Source organism: Gossypium arboreum, chromosome 6 (assembly GCF_025698485.1).
Source record: "Gossypium arboreum isolate Shixiya-1 chromosome 6, ASM2569848v2, whole genome shotgun sequence".
Lineage (NCBI taxonomy): Eukaryota > Viridiplantae > Streptophyta > Magnoliopsida > Malvales > Malvaceae > Gossypium > Gossypium arboreum.
The window spans coordinates 12,285,344-12,305,665 of NC_069075.1; the positions used below are offsets into that span (position 1 = coordinate 12,285,344).

General features: G+C 31.7%; 1 long non-coding RNA gene across 1 annotated transcript; it reads right to left on the minus strand.

Annotated features, from left to right (window-relative positions):
• Positions 1–17,419: 17,419 nt before the first annotated feature.
• Positions 17,420–18,828, minus strand: LOC108485848 (uncharacterized). The gene is made up of 2 exons (XR_001871369.2): positions 18,596–18,828; positions 17,420–17,760 (listed from the first exon to the last, which is right to left on the minus strand). It is a non-coding gene; the product is annotated as an uncharacterized LOC108485848 (long non-coding RNA).
• Between the last annotated feature and the right edge of the window lie 1,494 nt (positions 18,829–20,322).

Consider the following 20,322-nt stretch of genomic DNA (forward strand, 5'->3'; position numbering starts at 1 on the left):
AATGCCAAATTCGCATTTCGAGGACTTGTGAGCAATTTAACGCTCACTAGTTAGTTAGAATCGATGAGACGATGATCGAGAACGATGGAAACGGTAAGAGTGTGATTTGGCGTTCTTGGTAAGTTGGGCCTCGAGGGTCGAAGTGGGGCCCATTGGGCTTTGCCCATTTGGGAAAAATTGGTAGTAAACGAAATCATTATATGGCATGATAAGACCGTTAAAACCGTTATGGAATATAGGCTAAATGGGCCAAGATGACGAAATTGGCTAAGTAGGGCCCATTAAGGGTTTTAGGCCCAATAACTCGTTTTGCTAAAAATGGGCCGAATCACTTGTTTGCACCCATGAATTGTTAAGTAATCATTAATAAACATGGAAACCCTAATTTTGGTAAAATTACAAGATTACCCTTATAATATGAAAATGACCGTTTTGCCCCTAGGTAAAATGACCATTATACCCCTAGGGTTTATGTATGATTTTAATACATGGGATTTTGATAAATATGGTATGTATGATATGCACATGAAATGTATGATACGCACATGATATGTATGATATGCACATGAGGTAATCATAAATGCATTGGGTTGGGTTTTATATGGATGGAGGAAGTGAAAAGGGCTTATGCCTGATTATTGAAAGGGCTTTGGCCCCGATTATTAAAAGAGGCTAGGCCTCGGTTATATGATAAAGCGACTATCTTTGCCAATTGGAGAGTTTGGCGGGGTGGGTCGAGTTAATCCCACATGGTGTGTTGGTTGGTACGGTGGAGAGTAGCGGATGGTGGGTTGAGTAGTCTCCCAAATGGGTTGCATTCTTTCATTGAAATTATATGTGACACTGAAATGGGCCTAAGGGCCATACCGATTTCTGATAAAGGCTTGACCCAAGAATATGAAATATGAAAAGGCTTCGCCCAAGATTATGAAATATGAAACATGAAAAGGCTTCGCCCATATTATGAAATATAAAATATGAAAAGGGCTACGCCCAAATGCATGATTGAGATTGGATTTGGGCTTAGACCCAATAGGCGTTATTGTTTTGGGCTCGAAAGGGCTTGTTACACACTGAGTTTCCAAACTCACCCCCTTCCTTAACCTTGCGGTGAGCCTTGATGTGAGGACTTGGGCGGAGAGGATTTGAGTGGCCACGGTGATCATCTTTGGGCTTTTAAACAAGTATTGGTTTTCATTTTAATTACTTTAATTATTATTTACTTTTGGGTTGTAATAAGGCCAATTTTAACTTTCCTTTCATTTTTTTCGGGATTATTTTAATTTTAATAACTTTAAAAAATTGGTTAATAATTATTCAAATGGGCTAGACTTAGGGCGTGTTTTCAAAACGATATTTGTTTTAAAATATCTCAACCTCACGATTAATCGATTTATCAAAGACGCCCACTTAAACAAATTTAAACTCGATATAACAAAGTGTGGCTATGGTTGTGGGCATGTCTAGGATTGGTTCCAATCAAAGAGCTTGGTACTTAAGCGACCTTCATGGCTCACCTCCTCTGTCTCGGATACCTACGGTGCCCGGCTTCCATACACTTTGTTAACTCAATAAAATATATGGTTTTAAAACATTAAAACGAAACGTGGGTTTTCAACTCCAATGTGGCACGTCAGATTCGGCCATAACGTCTGGGCCAGGTTTGGGGTGTTACATGAAAGGGGAATGGGTTTCAGAAGAATTGCTCAATTTAATATTTCTCTACTAGCGAAACAAGGCTGGAGGATTATTAACAACCTGAATTCTCTAGTTGAACGAGTGCTTAAAGCAAATTCTTTCCCGAATAATGACTTTATTAACTCGCGATTGGAGAATACAACTTCTTATACATGGAGAATTATTTGGGCAACGAAGGGTATTTTGGCGAAAGGGCTTTGATGGAGGGTGGGTACGAGTATGAATGTTACAATTAATAATGATGCTTGGATTCCAGATGCAAAAACTTTCAGATTATCTTCTTTTGTTCATAATATGCAAGATTCTAAAGTTGCTAATTGATACAAATAAACAAATATGGAAACGAGAGCTGATTGTTAATACCTTTTTAAAGGGAGATGCTGAGAAGATACTCTGTATCCCGCTGGCACAAAAACTACATAATGATTTTATCGTATGGAGTGGTGAACCTTCGGGCAAATTTTCGGTTAGTAGCACCTATAAACTATTACAAAATTCTTATGCTAATCCTAGAGCTTATGCTTTACAAACCAACTATAGAAACTTCTTCAAAAAAAACTTTGGCACTAAAATTTCCCTACTAAAATAAAAATTACAATCTAGAGGGTATCATGGAACTACTTGTCTACACTAGTCAACATGCATCATAAGAAACTAGTCACTAATACAACCTATCCCTGATGTGGAAGAGGACCTGAAACAAGTGATCATATGTTCCGCGAATGCCCTATTTTAGTTGAAGTCTGGACAGAATTATCATTCCCGAATACTCTTATTGATATTACTATGGATTTTACACAGTGGCTTACCTGGGTTTTTGATCAGTGTCCCCCTACCACTGTCGAATATTCTGTTGTGTGCTCTAGGCAATTTTGGGAGACATAAATGCTAGAATCCATGAGAGGAAAATTAGCACTGGTCAGGAAATAGCGAGATTTGTTAATAATTACATAACTAAATTAAATGGGATCGAAAAAAAAATTCCTCAAAACCACAAAAGCTGAGAGAATGGAGTCACCCACCTGGTTCTATTGTTAAGATCAATTTTGATGGTGCGTATGATGGGTGTCACAACAAATTGACCTCGGGTATTGTGGTCCGAAATGCTGAGGGGATCGTTCTTTTATCCTGCTCAGAGACCCATAAAAAGGTGGCCTCTGCTTTCACTGCCGAAGCACTTGCATGTCGTAAAGCAGTCTAAATAGGCATTGATTAAACAATTTAAGATCCATATATAAATTTGACATGCTAACCAAGGATATTATGTTCCTTATCCAATGGTAAGACAATCAACTGGATCTCCTTCATCATAGGCATCAAGAATGGTAAGCCAATACCATCCAAGAACAATAAGCCAATCTCCTTGGTCTCAGGATCCAAATTTAGCATATCAAGCTAGTTATTCTAAAGTTATAAAAGGAGCAGAAAATTTGTTGAAACAGCAACAAATTCCAGAGATAAAAGATTTTTATAATCCAGGTTTACCAAGTGAAATTTATAAATACATTAATGAAATATGGAAAACCCATATTTTAGAATAAAGAGTAAATTTTAGACGAGCTCTTACAAAGTTTTTACAATTTTTAGTTGAAAAACAACTAAAGAAAACGAAGCACATGATTTATTATTAAAAGCTATTTTATACAGAGATTGAGAAGAACTCGAAATAGAGTATATAAATATCAATGAGATAAATAATCTTATTGATATATTCAATATTTTATTCATAAAGGAACAAATAGTCCCATTATGAATAAAATGTTGTAATATGTTTATATAATAAAGCTAAGAAAATATTGCCGGAGAAATTTTGAAAAATCAATAGAATTATCTGCAACCAGCAGGCTCAATTTAAAAAGGTCTTTTCTGAATACTTCTTACAAACATATGTTTTTCTAAATGAAATAGGAGAAGAAATTCCTACTATAAAATTCAGACTAGATCATGAACCATTTGATATAAACAGTATTGAATGGGGTTTTGTTAGAGAAATTGTAGTACAAAACTTTTCTTTTCACTTATTAAAAAATTTCCCTGCTATTATAAAAGCTATATTATCACTTTTGGTATATCAAGATGATTTTTATTACTATTTTTATATCCAAATAAGTAGTCTTATTGGCATTGCTGAAAAAGAGCGATTTTATCAACCATATCAAATTTGGATTATTCAAAGAATGATTGATAGTCCTTATCTATCAGCAGTCAAAGAAGATAAAAAAACACTTGACAAAAAATATTGACAAGTGTTACAATAATCCAAAATACCTTAAAATCCAAGCCGGAATTGATTTAATGTCAACAGCTCAACATGTACTTCATCAACAAACATACAAATTATCCACCGATGGAAAAAGAATAGTAGCTAATGACACTGGCGTAGTCCATAAAACAAGAGATGAAGAATCCATACAACTGCTAAAGAAAATAGTAGATATGGAAATAGATGATTTTCCTTAAAAAATAATTGAAGAAATCAAGAACACGTGGGAGACTTGGAATTCACCAAGACTATCACCAGAATCTTTACACCTGGATGAAATAGAAACGTGGAACCTTGACAATATCCAAGAAGGATAAAGACAAAATAAAGACCACGTGGAGAGTCAAGAAGACTTTCAAGTAGATTTTCAAGATTGGCAGTAAATTGAAAATTAAGGCATCCATGTACGGACAAAGATATGATGAGACAACTGACAATATACGTGGAAGCAACAATAAATCCATCCTTATCAGAAACATTGTTCGGGATTGAAGAAAAATTAAATAAAACTTTGAAATTTTTCTATAAATAAGAATGTAAGAAGCCTAAACAAGGCATCGAAAAATAGCTTAGAAATCTTTTCTTTTACTTTCAGTATTCTCTCTTTGTAAACACTCTCTCTTTGTAAAATCTTCCTTTTACTTTTAATAAAATAACTATCTTCCGCACTTGTGTTAGTTTGTAATTGGTATCAGAGGCCCCCAGAGTAACGATTCTTGGAAGAATTGATATCATAATATCCATTGTAAGTTCTTATCTTTAATTTACATTCCAGTTAATTCTGTGTTTATTTATCTTAAAACCCATATATCTGTTATTTTGTCTTACTTTTGCCTTTGAAGTATGAGAGAGAGACGTTAGGCCCTTGAGTGATAAGACAAAATAATATAACAGAAGATTTTAGGTACCAAAGGTAAATAACATGGAAGAAACAGATTGTTTATATAAAGATAAAATCTGCAATCATATTATGCATATAGATTCTAAGCAAGAAAATAATATTTCGCCCTTAGTAAAGGATTTAATAGTTTAATGGACATAACTTCTATATATTATAATAAAATATATAATAAAGTTAGTAATATAGAAGAAAAGGTAAATCATATGGGAGATATCAAAGAATTAGATTTGAACAACAAATCTAAAGAAATTTTATCGAAGTTAATAATAAATTAGAACAAGTTATTAATAATAATATAGAATCAGATATGGATTTAGGTCCTTTGTATTATGGTAATAGTAATATAAATTTGGATGTAAAAAATAGATTTCTAAGCTATTTTTCGATGCCTTGTTTAGGCTTTTTACATTCTTATTTATAGCAAAATTTCAAAGTTCTATTTTATTTTTCTTCAATCCCGAACAGTGTTTCTGATAAGGATGAATTTATTGTTGCTTTCACGTATATTGTCAGTTGTCTCATCATATTTTTTTCGGTACATGGATGCCTTAATTTTCGATTTACTGTCAATCTTGAAAATCTACTTGAAAGTCTTCTTGACTCTCCATGTGGTCTTTATTTTGTCTTTATCCTTCTTGGATATTGTCAAGGTTCCACGTTTCTATTTCGTCCTATATTAGTTTTTATCTAATAAAACTGTTATTATAGGTATATCATGTCCTTTTCTAAATAAGGCTCTAATTGTTATCATAATTATACCTAAATGTATATATCTAACCTGAGGGTATTTCTTTTTAATTCTCTTAATTTTTTTTTAGTAAATAATGGAATTTCTGTTAATCCTCCTCTAGTATCCTTAGCGACTGTGTTGCCACTAATTTTTTCTATGTGTCTTTGACTCCATATTTTAAACTTAGATATTTTATATATTTCTTCTTTAGAAATATGATTTTATTTATTTTTCTATCATTTCATCGAAAAGTCTTTTTCTTCTCCAATCAAATTTCCTAATTTTATTAGATATATACATTCTAAATAGATGAAGAAAGCAGATTGTTTATATAAAGATAAAATCGCAATCATATTATGCATATAGATTCTAAGCAAGAAAATAATATTTCGCCCTTAGTAAAGGATTTAATAGTTTAATGGACATAATCTCTATATATTATAATAAAATATATAATAAAGTTAGTAATATAGAAGAAAAGGTAAATCTTATGGGAGATATCAAAGAATTAGATTTGAACAACAAATCTAAAGAAATTTTATCGAAATTAATAATAAATTAGAACAAGTTATTAATAATAATATAGAATCGAGATATGGATTTAGGTCCTTTGTATTATGGAAATAGTAATATAATTTTAACTTTATCGATGAAGAAGAAACTTCTTGGAAGAGTCATCTTCTACTATTAATAGAAATAAAAAAAAAAAAGCAGAAAAGAAAAATATTACTCAACAAAATATGATTTTCAATCTTATAAAGAATTAATAGAACATTGGAAAATCATATTTACTAAAAGTCTTGATAAAAATGAAAGAATAGAATATTTAAAATTAATAGAAGAACTTTACGAAAAACATAAAGATCTATTTACAGTTTAATTACCATTATATGTTAAATTATGATACTACAGAAAGTAGTAGTTCTAGTAATTCTGATAATCAAGAAGATTTAAATGTAACTAGTTATAAATCTGATGAAGAAAATACTTCAACAGATGAGGATGAAAATATAAATGTTCCAGAACCAATGGATACTGATCAAACAGATCCTTATGGTAAAAGAAAACTAGAATCAGATGATCAAACAGATGATTATCTGAGAGCTTTAAACAAAGACTTTGAGACAGTTGAAAATACAACTAGAATTTTTGGTAATCAAACTGAAAATATAGCTACTAATGAAATTAAAACCGAATATACAGGAGAATCTTCTAATCAACAATCAAGTCAAACTATACCTATACCACATAGGATAGATGATTTAAATAAAAGAAATGTGGCCCAAGGTGGAATATATTTAGACTTAACTAATATTTCAATATCAGACTATGAAAAAACTATAGACGATTGGGCACAGTCAATGACAATCGTTGTAAACAACAACGGCACTTGGTCAAAAGAAAAATTCTTAAATTATTTTGTAGGAACTTTTCAAGGAGATGTTTTATAATTTTTAAGACGATGGGAAGAATCAGAAGTAGGAAAAGTCCAAAAAGGACAACTAATTAATCAAATAGGTACTCCTAAAGATCTTTTAAAAGGATTAACAAATATTCTAAAAACAGAATTTTGTGGTTATTTTGATAAAAAGATCAAGATAGTATAGCAAGTTATACTTTGTCAAAAATTAAACTATGTGATATAAGATACCTAGAAGTTGTTTTATATAATTAATTATAATTAAAAAATATCTGGTAATAATAATAAGAAAAAGAAAAATTTGTTAGAAGAAAAACTTCTAAAAATATAAAAAACAAATATGTAAATGTTTTATATGTGATGAAGAAGGTCATATAGCACCAAACTGTCCTAATAAAGGAAAAAGTGCTAAAAAATGATTAAAAGTCTTGAAGAACAAGATTTAGAAATCATTATGAAGAGGAAATAAATCCTGAAGAAATATTATATGAGTTAATATCGTAAATGAGATTCGATTAGGATGAAGAAGAATATATATTTATGTTTAATGTAGGAAGTAGTTCTAAAACTCAATTAGAAGAAATACCTAAGTCTGAACAACAAGATATAAAATTAGAAAATTTGATTGGAGAAGAAAAGACTTTTCGATGAAATGATAGAAAAATAAATAAAAATCATATTTCTAAAGAAGAAATATATAAAATATCTAAGTTTAAAATATAAAGTCAAAGACACATAGAAAAATTAGTGGCAACACAGTCGCTAAAGATACTAGAGGAGGATTAACAGAAATTCCATTATTTACTAAAGAAAAAATTAAGAGAATTAAAAAGAAATACCCTCAAGTTAGATATATACATTTAGGTATAATTATGATAACAATTAGAGCCTTATTTAGAAAAGGACATGATATATCTATAATAGCAGTTTTATTAGATAAAAGCTTTGAAAACCCAATAAAAGCACTTATTGGTGGTATTCAGTCTAATTTACACACTGGTGTAATAGGATTTAAGGTTAAACCAAACTATTTTATATCCATTACAGATCCTCTAATAGAAGAATGTTTATGTTTAAGAATTCAGATAAAAAATTATGAAATTAGTAATTTAGCAGAAGATCTGGCAATAAGTTGGACTTCTATTAATGAATATACCAACACGACAGAAGCAGAAATTAAAGAAATTAATAATAAAATAATTGAGTTATTTGAATCCAATAAATTTACTACAGAAATACAACCAAAATTATTACATCTAAAAGATCTGACAATACCAAAAGATTGGATGATTGATAGAATAAGTGGTGCTAGTACTTCAAAACCAGTAAGTACTATAGAATATATGTCATCTGGATATAGACTATACTTTAAAAATAATGCTATAACAAATACAAATGATAATTTAGTTTTACCTTCTAATTCTCAAATAGAGGAAGAAGAAGATAATATTAGTACAAATTCGACAACAGCAATAGGTATGAAAATAGTTCAAATACCTATTTTCCCTACTGAGCCTAGTAGAAATTCTAGAAATACTAGAATGGAAGAAATACAAGCTGCTACTATTATTCAACAAATGAAAATGGGAAAAAATGATATTATTACATTTTCAAATTTCCAACCTAGGAAATATTATACATATATAGAAATTACATTTCAATTTAGAGAATATAAAACATATTCTTTACATGCCTTATTAGATACTGGAGCTACCACAAGTAGCTGTAGAGAGAATGCCATTCCTGTAGAAAATTTGGAATTAATGAAAAACCTAATTAGAGCCATAGGAATAGATGGTAAAGAAACTATAATCCAATTTAAGGCTAGAAATATACCAATTTACATAAATAATGTAAGATTTGTAATTCCTAAAATATTGTGTTTTCTTGAAATGCATGGAGACATATTATTAGGAAATAATTTTATATATCATCATTTACCGCTTTCTATAGACAAAATTTAGTAATCATCATCAATGAAAAAACTTCAGAGAAATACCTTTAATAGAAAACCATAAATTTGTATGTGATGAAGGATTTAGACCAATAAGAAAAGAACAAATTAAACAACTAGAAACAAATCATTGGTTGTTTAAAATTCTAGAAAATGATTTTAGTGAAAAACCATTAAAATTATGGGAAAATAGTCCAAGATATTGTGAAATAAAATTAAAAATCCTAATAAAATTATTAGAATTAAACCCATGATCTATACTAAACAAGATATAGATGAATTTGATATACAAATCAAGGAATTATTGGAAAAAGGATTAATAGAAAAAACTAATAGTCCACACTCAAGCCCAGCTTTTATGGTAAGAAACCATGCAGAAATAAAAAGGGGAAAAGCTAGGATGGTAATTAATTATAAAAGACTAAATCAAAATACTATTTTTGATGGATACTTTATTCCACGAAAAGATGTTTTGATTAATCAAGCTAAACAAGCAAAATACTTTAGTAAATTTGATTGTAAATCAGGATTTTGGCAAATAATGCTAGCTGATGAATCTAAACCACTAACAGCCTTTAGTGCACCTAATGGTCATTATCAATGGAGAGTAATGTCATTCGGGTTATGTAATGCACCTCAAATCTTCTAAAGATGGATGGATTCTATATTTAATAAATATAAAAAATTTTGTGTAGTTTATATAGATGATATTTTAATATTTTCAGAAACTCTGGAAAAACATAGAAAACATTTAAATATTATCTCTCAAGAATTCATAAAACATGGAATTATTTTGAGCCCTAAGAAAATAGAATTAGAAAAAGAAATAGAATTTTAGGATTAAATTTATCTGCTGATGGTGTTAAACTACAATATCATATTATAGTAAAAATAAAAGAATTTCCTGAAGAAATTAAAGATCACAAACAACTTCAACAATTTTTAGGAATAGTTAATTATGGAAGAAACTTCTTCCCTAAATTATCTGAAAAAATAGGTGATTTATATGAAAAATTAAAAAAGGATAAAACTTTTAGCTGGTCTAAAAGAGACTCGAAAATTATTAAAAATGTAAAAGCAGAAATAAATTATACCCCAAAAGTCTATTTACCAAAACAAGGTGATAGATTAATTTTAGAAACAGATGCATCACAAAATTATTGGGGATGTATTTTAAAGGCTAAAACAGCAAAAAATGAAGAACTAATATGTGGATATAGTTCTAGAAAATTTAAACCAAATGAAGTTAATTATGCTATATATGAAAAAGAATTATTAACTATAAAAAAAAGCAATAAAAACCTAAAGCAATAAAAACCTTTCTTATATATCTAGCATCTGAAAATTTTATTATTAAAACTGACAATCAGACAGTTAAACAATTTCTTACTAATAATAGTTTAGAAAATGTGCCTAGAAGAATCAGATGGTATAATGAATTATGTAGTTTTAATTTTGAAGTTTTATATGTAAAAGGCACTGATAATATTATTGCTGATTATCTTAGCAGGCCTTATGGATAGAGGTAAAAAACCTTTAGAACAAGTTGGGGAATGGACTACTGTCCATAAAAAACCCAACAAAGGAAAGCAAATAAGTCCTAATCAAGGATTTACTCCTATATTAACATCATTTTATCCTAACCAAGGATATTATGTTCCTTATCCAATGGTAAGACAACCAACTAGATGTAACACCCCAAACCCGGCCCAGACGTTATGGTCGGATCCGACATGCCACATCGAAACATTCAAAACATTTTATATTGTTGATCCAGAAAAACTTACTTAGTGTTTTAAAAGATGATTATAGGTTAAAGTGGATGGAAGCTGTGCACCAGGTAGGAAACCGGAAAAGAAGAGGTGAGTCCATCGGACTGCTTAAGTACCAAGCTCCCTTCAGATCCAATCCTAGACATGCACACCGCCATTGCCACACCTTAACGTCATGTATATTTTTAGGAAACCGATTTGATTAAGTCTTTTTTAGGAAAAGTGATTAATTTTGGAAAATACTTTCATTGGGGAAGCTTTGATTGTCATCGTGGTATTTTGAAATCAATTGTTGTTTTTGAAAACGCGCCCTAAAGCTTTCCAACTTCAACAGTTAAAATAAGTAATAATTATCTTAGTAACACATATTAACACCATCAAAAATAATTAAGCGGCCTTATTACATTTAAAAACCCAAAACTTCAAACGTAAAAAAAAAGGATATCCAGTTCACCAGAAGAAAATCAAACTTTCAGAACCGGTGGCCACTCCGAATTCCCTCACAGCTCCAAGCCCACTATGGTTGGGGATTTCCTGCTTGGATGAAAATAAAAGGGGTGAGTTTGGGGAAACTCAGTGTGTAAGAAAAACCCATTCAAAGCCCAAGTCAGCTCAAGCCTATTGGGCCTAAGCCCATTCAGGTAACAATGGTACTGGACCAGAGCCCTTTTGATTACAATAAACCGGGCCTTAGCCCTTATTCAGATAACAGATATGGCCCATAGGCCCATTTCAAAATACATGCAACATCAATAACATATGCAAGCCCATTTGGGAGACTACTCAACCCACCAACCACTACACTCCACCGTACCACCCTACACTCCATGTGAGGAATAGCTCAACCCACCCACCCAACACTCCACGATTGCGACCTTGTTGCTCAGTTAACGATAAATTGAGGCAAAGCCTCCGATCGTGGACAAGCCACGTTCAGTACTTCCTCCGTCAATATCTCAATCCCATGCATCGATAATAACAACATGGCATGCATAAATAACAACGATCAAACATGCATTTAGGTCAATTTAACCCTAGGGGTATTTGGTAATTTATCTACTAGGGTAAAACTATAAATTTTCACTTTTAAAGGTATTTCAGTAATTTATCTATTTTAGGGTTTTCATGCATATTCCTACCTTTCACGTACTACGAATCACGCATCGAGGGTTCTTACCGAATTGGGCCGTTGGCCCATCATTCCAATTTTGGCCCATTAAGCCCAAAAATATCGAGGGCACGAAATCATGCACTTTGCGGTCCAAACATTGCAGCTTACCAAAAACATTAATCGATTTACCTCACGAGCATTACTTTTTCAAATCTACAAAATACCGGTTTCGGCATTTCGGATTTTCGACTTTTGCCGATCTAGACTAAGAAAGAGGGTGTTAGTTACACACCTGTTTGCAACGATATGCTGACGAGATCCATACACGAACCGCCTACAATTGGATTACTAACACGTTAATCTAACTATTCAAATACAAACTACGTATTAACCCCTTACAATATTCGGCCAACCACACTTACAGATCATAGGAAGCTTATAAGAAATCAATAAGCAACTCATTAACAAATTTTTGTCAATGTTTACCACATAATTATAATTTCACTACAAGCTGTCTTCCTGAGCAACAGTCACTAAATCATTTATAACTGGAGCTACGAAACTCCAAATCAAGTGCCGTTAATTTTCCCTAAAAATAGACTCATATATCTTATATCCATAAAATTTTCAGAATTTTTGGTTTGGCCAATCAATACCAGATTTTTCTCAAAGTTTCGCATGTTTCACTGTTTGACTAATCTGACCACTCTTCATTACGAATCAAATTTCTCATTGTACAGAATTCAAAATATGTTCTCGTTTATTCCATTTGAAACTAGACTCATTAAGGTTTAATTAAATAATTTATACAGCTTCTAACTCATCTCCCACAATTTATGGTGATTTTCCAAAGTCACATTACTGCTACTGTCCCAAGCAGATTTATTACCAAATCACTCTTTCACACATAACTTGCATACATGTTTTTTTTTAAAACATGTATATCACCAATAAATCATCACATATATATGATTTTACTTAAGTATAATCTTCATTTCATCATTTTAAAGTACAACATATTAGCCGATTTTTCCCCTTAGCATTTAAGCACATGCATGCTCATTTGTTTGGCTCAATTTCACATATCTTCCATTTTTCATCAAAAGAACATGAAACAACAACCATTTCCTTCATTTTAATTCATGACCAAATGCTCAAAACACAACCAAAAACCAAAATATGCTTCAAGAGTTAAGGTAGAATCAAGAATAACTCATGAACATCAAGATAGAAGCAAACTACCATGAACTTACCTTCAATTTTCTTCCCCAAGTGACCGAACATTCAAGAGCTTTCTCCTCTCCTTTCTCTTCTCTAACTTTAGGCTATGATAAACAAAGATGGACAAAACTTTGTTCTTTTCACCCCTTTTTCTTTTAATAAAATTTCATATTTCATCCATTTAATTCTTTAATACAAAAAACATGAAATGCCCATCATGGAACATTTACCTAACCCATTATCATGGAACATTTACCTAACCCATTATCATGGAATATTCACCCAACTCTGTCCAACACGTAGGCGTACGACATCTCTGCCCATAAAGTGCCTCATATGGAGCCATCTGAATACTTGCTTGGTAGCTGTTATTGTATGCAAATTCTGCCAACGGCAAGTAATCCTCCCAACTACCTCAAAAATCAATCACGCATCCCCTCAACATGTCCTCCAGAATCTAAATAACCCTTTTCGATTGACCATCAGTCTGGGGATGGAAAGCCATACTAAAATTCAATCGCGTCCCCAATGCCTCATGCAACTTTTGCCAAAACTGAGATGTAAATATGGGATCCCGATCATAAATAATTGAAACTGGAGCTCCATGAAGTCGCACAATCTCTGCCACATACAACTTGGCTAACTTTTGAAGTGAAAAGTCAGTATGAACAGGTATAAAATGGGCAGATTTTGTTAACCTATCCACCACTACCCACACAGAATCTTTCTTGGTGGGTGTCAAAGGTAGCCCACTCACAAAGTCTATAGTGACTCTCTCCCACTTCCACAATGGAATTTTCACCGGTTGCAGTAATCCAGAAGGAAATTAATGTTCACTTTCACTTGCGGCATGTCGACATTTCCCACGAACTCGTTACTTCTCGTTTAAGCCCCAGCCACCAAGTACAATTCTCGCAAGTCGTGATACAACTTATTCCTCTAGGATGCATGGCACAAAGTCCCCATGAGCTTCCTTCAATATTGACTGTCTCAAGTCGAGTCCTTGAACACAAATTCTTCCTCGGAAGCATAAAACTCCTTTGAGATTCAGGTCCAAAATCCTCATTCTCACCCTTCTCAACTTGCTGAAACCGAAGAACCAACGAGTTATCCTTCAACTATTTTTCTTTAATCTGCTCAGTCCAAATAGGCCTCACTTGCTATTCTGCTACAGACTTCCATCATCAAACAGACTCAAACGTGCAAACAAGGCTCTCAAATCAGAAACAACCCTTCGACTCAACGCATCAGCCACCACATTAGCCTTACTTGGGTGGTACTCAATCGAACAGTCATAATCCTTAAGTAACTCAATCCATCTCCTTTGCCTAAGGTTCAGCTCCTTCTGAGTCAACAAATACTTAAGACTCTTATGGTCAGTGTATATAATACACCTTTCTCCGTACAAGTAATGTCTCCAAATCTTAAGTGCAAATATCACTGCTGCCAACTCTAAATCATGAGTCGGATAGTTCCCCTCATGGGGCTTAAACTGTCGTGATGCATATGCAACCACCTTACCCTCTTGCATTAACACGCAGCCCAAACCCACGTGTGATGCGTCACTGTACACACTAAAATCCTTCCCGGACTCATTTGAATCAACACAGTGTTTGATCGAACTTTCTTCAACTTCTCAAAAGCTTCCTGCTGCTTCTCAGTCCATACAAACGGTACTCCTTTCCTTATGAGTTTTGTCAAAGGTGCTGCCATCACAGAAAAACCTTCCACAAACCTTACGTAGTATCCCGCCAATCCTAGGAAACGCCAGTATTTTTGACAAAGTGACCTAGGTGGCTTCCACTCAAAATCGCTTCAATTTTCGATGGTCCACCTTAATCCCTCGGCAGAGACCACATGTCCTAAGAAGGTTACCTCCTCAACCAAAGTTCGAGACTTGTTGAACTTCACAAAGAGTTCCTTCTCCTTAACACTTGCTGAGACTATACGGAGATGCTTATCATGTTTCGCCGGTTTGAATATACCGGGATATCGTTAATAAAGACGACTACAAACCGATCAAAAATGGTTGGAACACATGATTCATCGATCCGTAAATCTTTGCAGAGCGTCGTCGATCCAAATGGCATAACCGAAACTCGTAATGACCATACCCGGTCCTAAATCTTTGTCTTATGGATATCGCCTCCTTGACCCTTAAGCTGCGATATCCGGATCGAAGGTCGATCTTGGAAAATCTGAAGCTCCTCTAAGGTGGTCGAACAGATCATCAATCCTTGGCGGTGGATACTTATTCTTAATCGTCGGTTTGTTCAACTAGCGATAATCAATGCACATCCGCATCGTACTATCCTTCTTTTTCACGAATAGCACCGGTACTCCCTATGGAGACACGCTTGGCCTAATGAAGCCCCTATCCAACAACTCTTGAATTTGTGCCTTTAGCTCTACCAACTCCTTCGGTGCCATTCTATACGGTGCGATAGACACTGGTGCCGTTCCAGGCAATAAGTCGATTCCAAACTCCACTTCTCAGTTCGGAGGCAATCCTGGAAGTTCCTCCAGAAAAACATCTTGGAACTCCTTTACAGTCCTAACCTTATCCACTGTCAGTCCCTCCTCTTCCGATTGACTTACAAATGCCAAATAGGCCTCACAACCTTTCCGAATCCACTTCTCGGCTCTTAATGCCGACACCACATTGGAAAAATAATCCCTTCGCTCACCTATCACCATAACCTCCTCATCTTTTGTGGTCCTTAACACCATTCGTTTAGCAGCACAATCCAAGGTCGCTTTATGCTTAACAAGCCAGTCCATTCTCAAAATGATATCAAACTCTCCGAACGGTAACTCCATCAAATCTCCAGGGAAAATCCTACCTTGAGTTTCTAAGGGTACATCCCTATACAGTTTGTCTACCCTAACCGAGTGACCCAAAGGACTTAGTACAGATACCCCACTCACAATCTCCTCAGAGCAATCCAAGTTGTCCATAATCCGTTCTGTGGCCTCCAATCAATATTCTGCCACATTCGAGGCGATACCAGACACGCCCCTAAAGATCTCCGCTCCATTAGCCCGAAGTCGTTCAGAAATAGATCCCCGAACTCCATTGCCCGTACTTGCCCCTGCAACCCTTTCTAGAACACGAAGCATTGCCTGTGACAGGGCATCATCCTCCGCGGCCCGATCATACGGCCCATTCTCATCCACCGGTGGTGGTCGTGCTACTCCAGCGGGTATGTGTTAAGAAGACGAAGATCCAACTTGAGTACTACCTCGGCCTCGTCCACGGCCTCTTCCACGAGCGGCTCTTGTACTCATATCGTATTATCCGATTACGAATTTTTATGCATTAATTCAATATTCCAGTGTTTATTACGGATGTTTTATGAATCAGACAGTAATTTAGAGTTTGTTTTCGCAAAATCGGAGTCTAGCTATAGTTTCAGTCTCTTATCAAATTTTCCTATGGTTTCAGTATCATCCTATCTAGAGTGTCCTAGTAGGGTTTCAGTACAGACAGATAATTTAAAAAAATATTCAGAAAAATTCAGAATACTTACAGACTTGAGCCGGAGATTCGGAATGCCACCTTCTAAAGATCTAAATTTTGAAAATCACGTTTTTCGCAATCTTTATAATTTTTTTTTGAAAATTTTTATTTTTGTAAACCCATTCCACAGCCGAGTTGTTGCAACCTAGGCTCTGATACCACTAAATGTAACACCCCAAACCCGGTCCAGACGTTATGGTTGGATCCGACATGCCACATCGAAGCATTCAAAACATTTTATATTGTTTATCCAGAAAAACTTACTTAGTGTTTTAAAATATGATTATAGGTTAAAGTGGATGGAAGCTGTGCACCAGGTAGGAAACCTGAAAAGAAGAGGTGAGTCCATCGGACTGCTTAAGTACCAAGCTCCCTTCAGATCCAATCCTAGACATGCACACTGCCATTGCCACAGCTTAACGTCATGTATATTTCTAAGAAACCGATTTGATTAAGTTTGTAATTGGTATAAATTTAATTATAATTAAATTTAATATTTTTTAAGAATTCAGATAAAAAATTCTGAAATTAGTGATTTAGCAGAAGATCTGGCAATAAATTGGACTTCTATTAATGAATATACCAACACGGCAGAAGTAGAAATTAAAGAAATTAATAATAAAATAATTGAGTTATTTGAATCCAATAAATTTACTACAGAAATACAACCAAAGTTATTACATCTAAAAGATCTGTCAATACCAAAAGATTGGATGATTGATAGAATAAGTGGTGCTAGTACTTCAAAACCAGTAAGTACTATAGAAAATATGTCATCTGGAGATAGACTATACTTTAAAAATAATGCTATAACAAATACAAATGATAATTTAGTTTTTCCTTCTAATTCTCAAATAGAGGAAGAAGAAGATAATATTAGTACAAATTCGACAACCCCAATAGATATGAAAACAGTTTAAATACATATTTTCCCCACTGAACCTAATAGAAATTCTAGAAGTACTAGAATGGAAAAAATACAAGCTGCTACTATTATTCAACAAATGAAAATGGAAAAAAATGATATTATTACATTTTCAAATTTCTAACCTAGAAAATATTATTCATATATAGAAATTACATTTCAATTTAGAGAATATAAAACATATTCTTTACATGTCTTATAAGATACTGGAGCTACCACAAATAGCTGTAGAGAAAATGCCATTCCTGTAGAAAAATGGGAATTAATGAAAAACCCAATTAGAGCTATAGGAATAGATGGTAAAGAAACTATAATCCAATTTATATAAATAATGTAAGATTTGTAATTCCTAAAATATTGTGTTTTCTGAAATGCATGGAGACATATTATTAGGAAATAATTTTATATATCATCATTTCTTGTTTTCTATAGATAAAAATTTAGTAATCTTGTCCAATGAGAAAAAACTTACGTAAAAAATACCTTTAATAAAAACCATAAATTTATATGTGATAAAGGATTTAGACCAATAAGAAAAGAACAAATTAAACAACTAGAAACAAATCATTGGTTGTTTAAAATTCTAGAAAATAATTTTAGTGAAGAATCTTGTGAAATAAAATTAAAAATTCTAATAAAATTATTAGAGTTAAACCCATAATCTATACTAAACAAGATATAGATGAATTTGATATAAAAATCAAGAAATTATTGAAAAAATTAATAGAAAAAACTAATAGTCTCAAGCCCAGCTTTTATGGCTTTTATGGTAAAAACCATACAGAAATAAAAAAAAAAAATTAAAATGGTAATTAATTATAAAAGAATATACCTGATTGTTTATATAAAGACCATATCTAACATACAAAGGGGAAAATTATTGAAGGAGACTCATTAGCCATCATAAAAAAGTGTCAATTAAAAAGTTAAGATAGATCACAAGTAGGAGCGTATATACATGATATTCAACAGATAACAGTTGGATTCAATAATATTGTGTTTAAATATACTCCAAAATCAGCAAATGGTTTAGCCCATATACTAGCAATAGAATCTTTGAAAAAAAGTGAGGAGTTTTACCTGCTAAAGAACATCCCTGTGTATGTCGAAAAACAAAAGAATGTTGACTGGATGCAAAAACCAGACTGAAATTGGTCGGAGAAAAGGAAAGAAGAAAGGAAAGTTTCACATAGCAGATGAACAGTTTTTTGAAGAACAAGCTTTCCTGAGAATTGATATCGTAAAATGGGAAATGATGTCTTTTGCATAGGACAGGCAATTCAAAGAATTCTGATTGGGCAATTTTTCGGTGCTTTCACGTTTCTAGATTGTTTTTTTTTTTTTTTATGCTGAATTTTCTTAGGCCCTTAGTTTTTGGGCCAAATTTCGTTGTTTTTCTGATTCTTTCAAATTTTTTGGACTTTTGCTTTGTTATGTCATCTGTTTAAATAGAGAATAATAAAGCCCAGTCTGAAATTTTAGTCAAAAAAAAATTTATATATAATTGTACCACAAATTAAGTGATAATTAATTTAAAATAATAATTGTAATTAATATGAATCCAAAGGTTAAATAAGTGAAGATGATTGTTACATTGATAATAAAAATATTATAAATATAAGAAACATAGAGAATACAAAATACTAAATCTTAATCGATTGGTTTTCTTTATTTTAATTTTTCAAATAGATATGAGTTATACTATTTGTTGAGTTGAATTAATTTGATTAGATACAATTAGTATTTATAAATATAATAATATTTAATTTAATTTAATTATAAAATATATTTATGTTATTTTGAATTTTGATATATAATTAAGAATAAATAAATACATTTATCCATTATCAATTAGATTACGATATATTGATATTATATATATATATATATTAATCTCACACACATTTAATTTTTATTAATTATAAAAAATTGGTTTAACATTTTTATATATAAATTAAATTCATTTAATTAATTTTTTGGATTTTTATCATTTTAATTTATCCAATTATATTCAATGATTTTATAGATTTATAATTTTATTAATTAATAATATATTATTTTATTTTTAATTAGAACTTTTAAAAGATATGACCAAATTAATTAACTTCACTCAATATACTATCATATTAATTAATATTTTTTACTATCAAATAATAATACTAATAAATTATTATTTTTGATATTAATTTAATAAATATAATTAACAATAAAAGGTATTCTTTTCAGTTCAAAAGTTTTTTTAAATTTATGTTTTTATATATACTAGTTTCTAATGGTACAGGTATTACATGTAATTTTATCGTTTAACTTTCTAATTAGTTTTTAAATAATGTATTTTTAATTATTAAAATTAATTTTAATCCATTATTTGAAATGTTAAATATAACTAAAATATATTAGTTTATTTAAAATTAAAATATAAAAAAATTCAAATACCATATTCAAATATTGATATTTTGTAGATCAAAATTTTTTTTAATAATATTAAAAAATTTCAAATCATAATTAAAGTACTTGTACTATTTTTGACCTACAATATAATTTTTATTACATTTAATCATTATTTAAAATAATAACTATTAAACATTATTAAAATATATTGATTGTTTTGATAATTCAAATATAGTACTAATAAAAGTTTTCTATTATTTAAGAATTTTTAAAACAACAAAAAATATTTTCTAAAATAAACTCATAACTATTTAATTTTTTAATATCAAGTAAAAATGTTAAAAATAACTTTTTTAATATAATTGTAATTAAAAGAATTTAAATGTGGAATTATCAAAAATCTATTTTACATAACT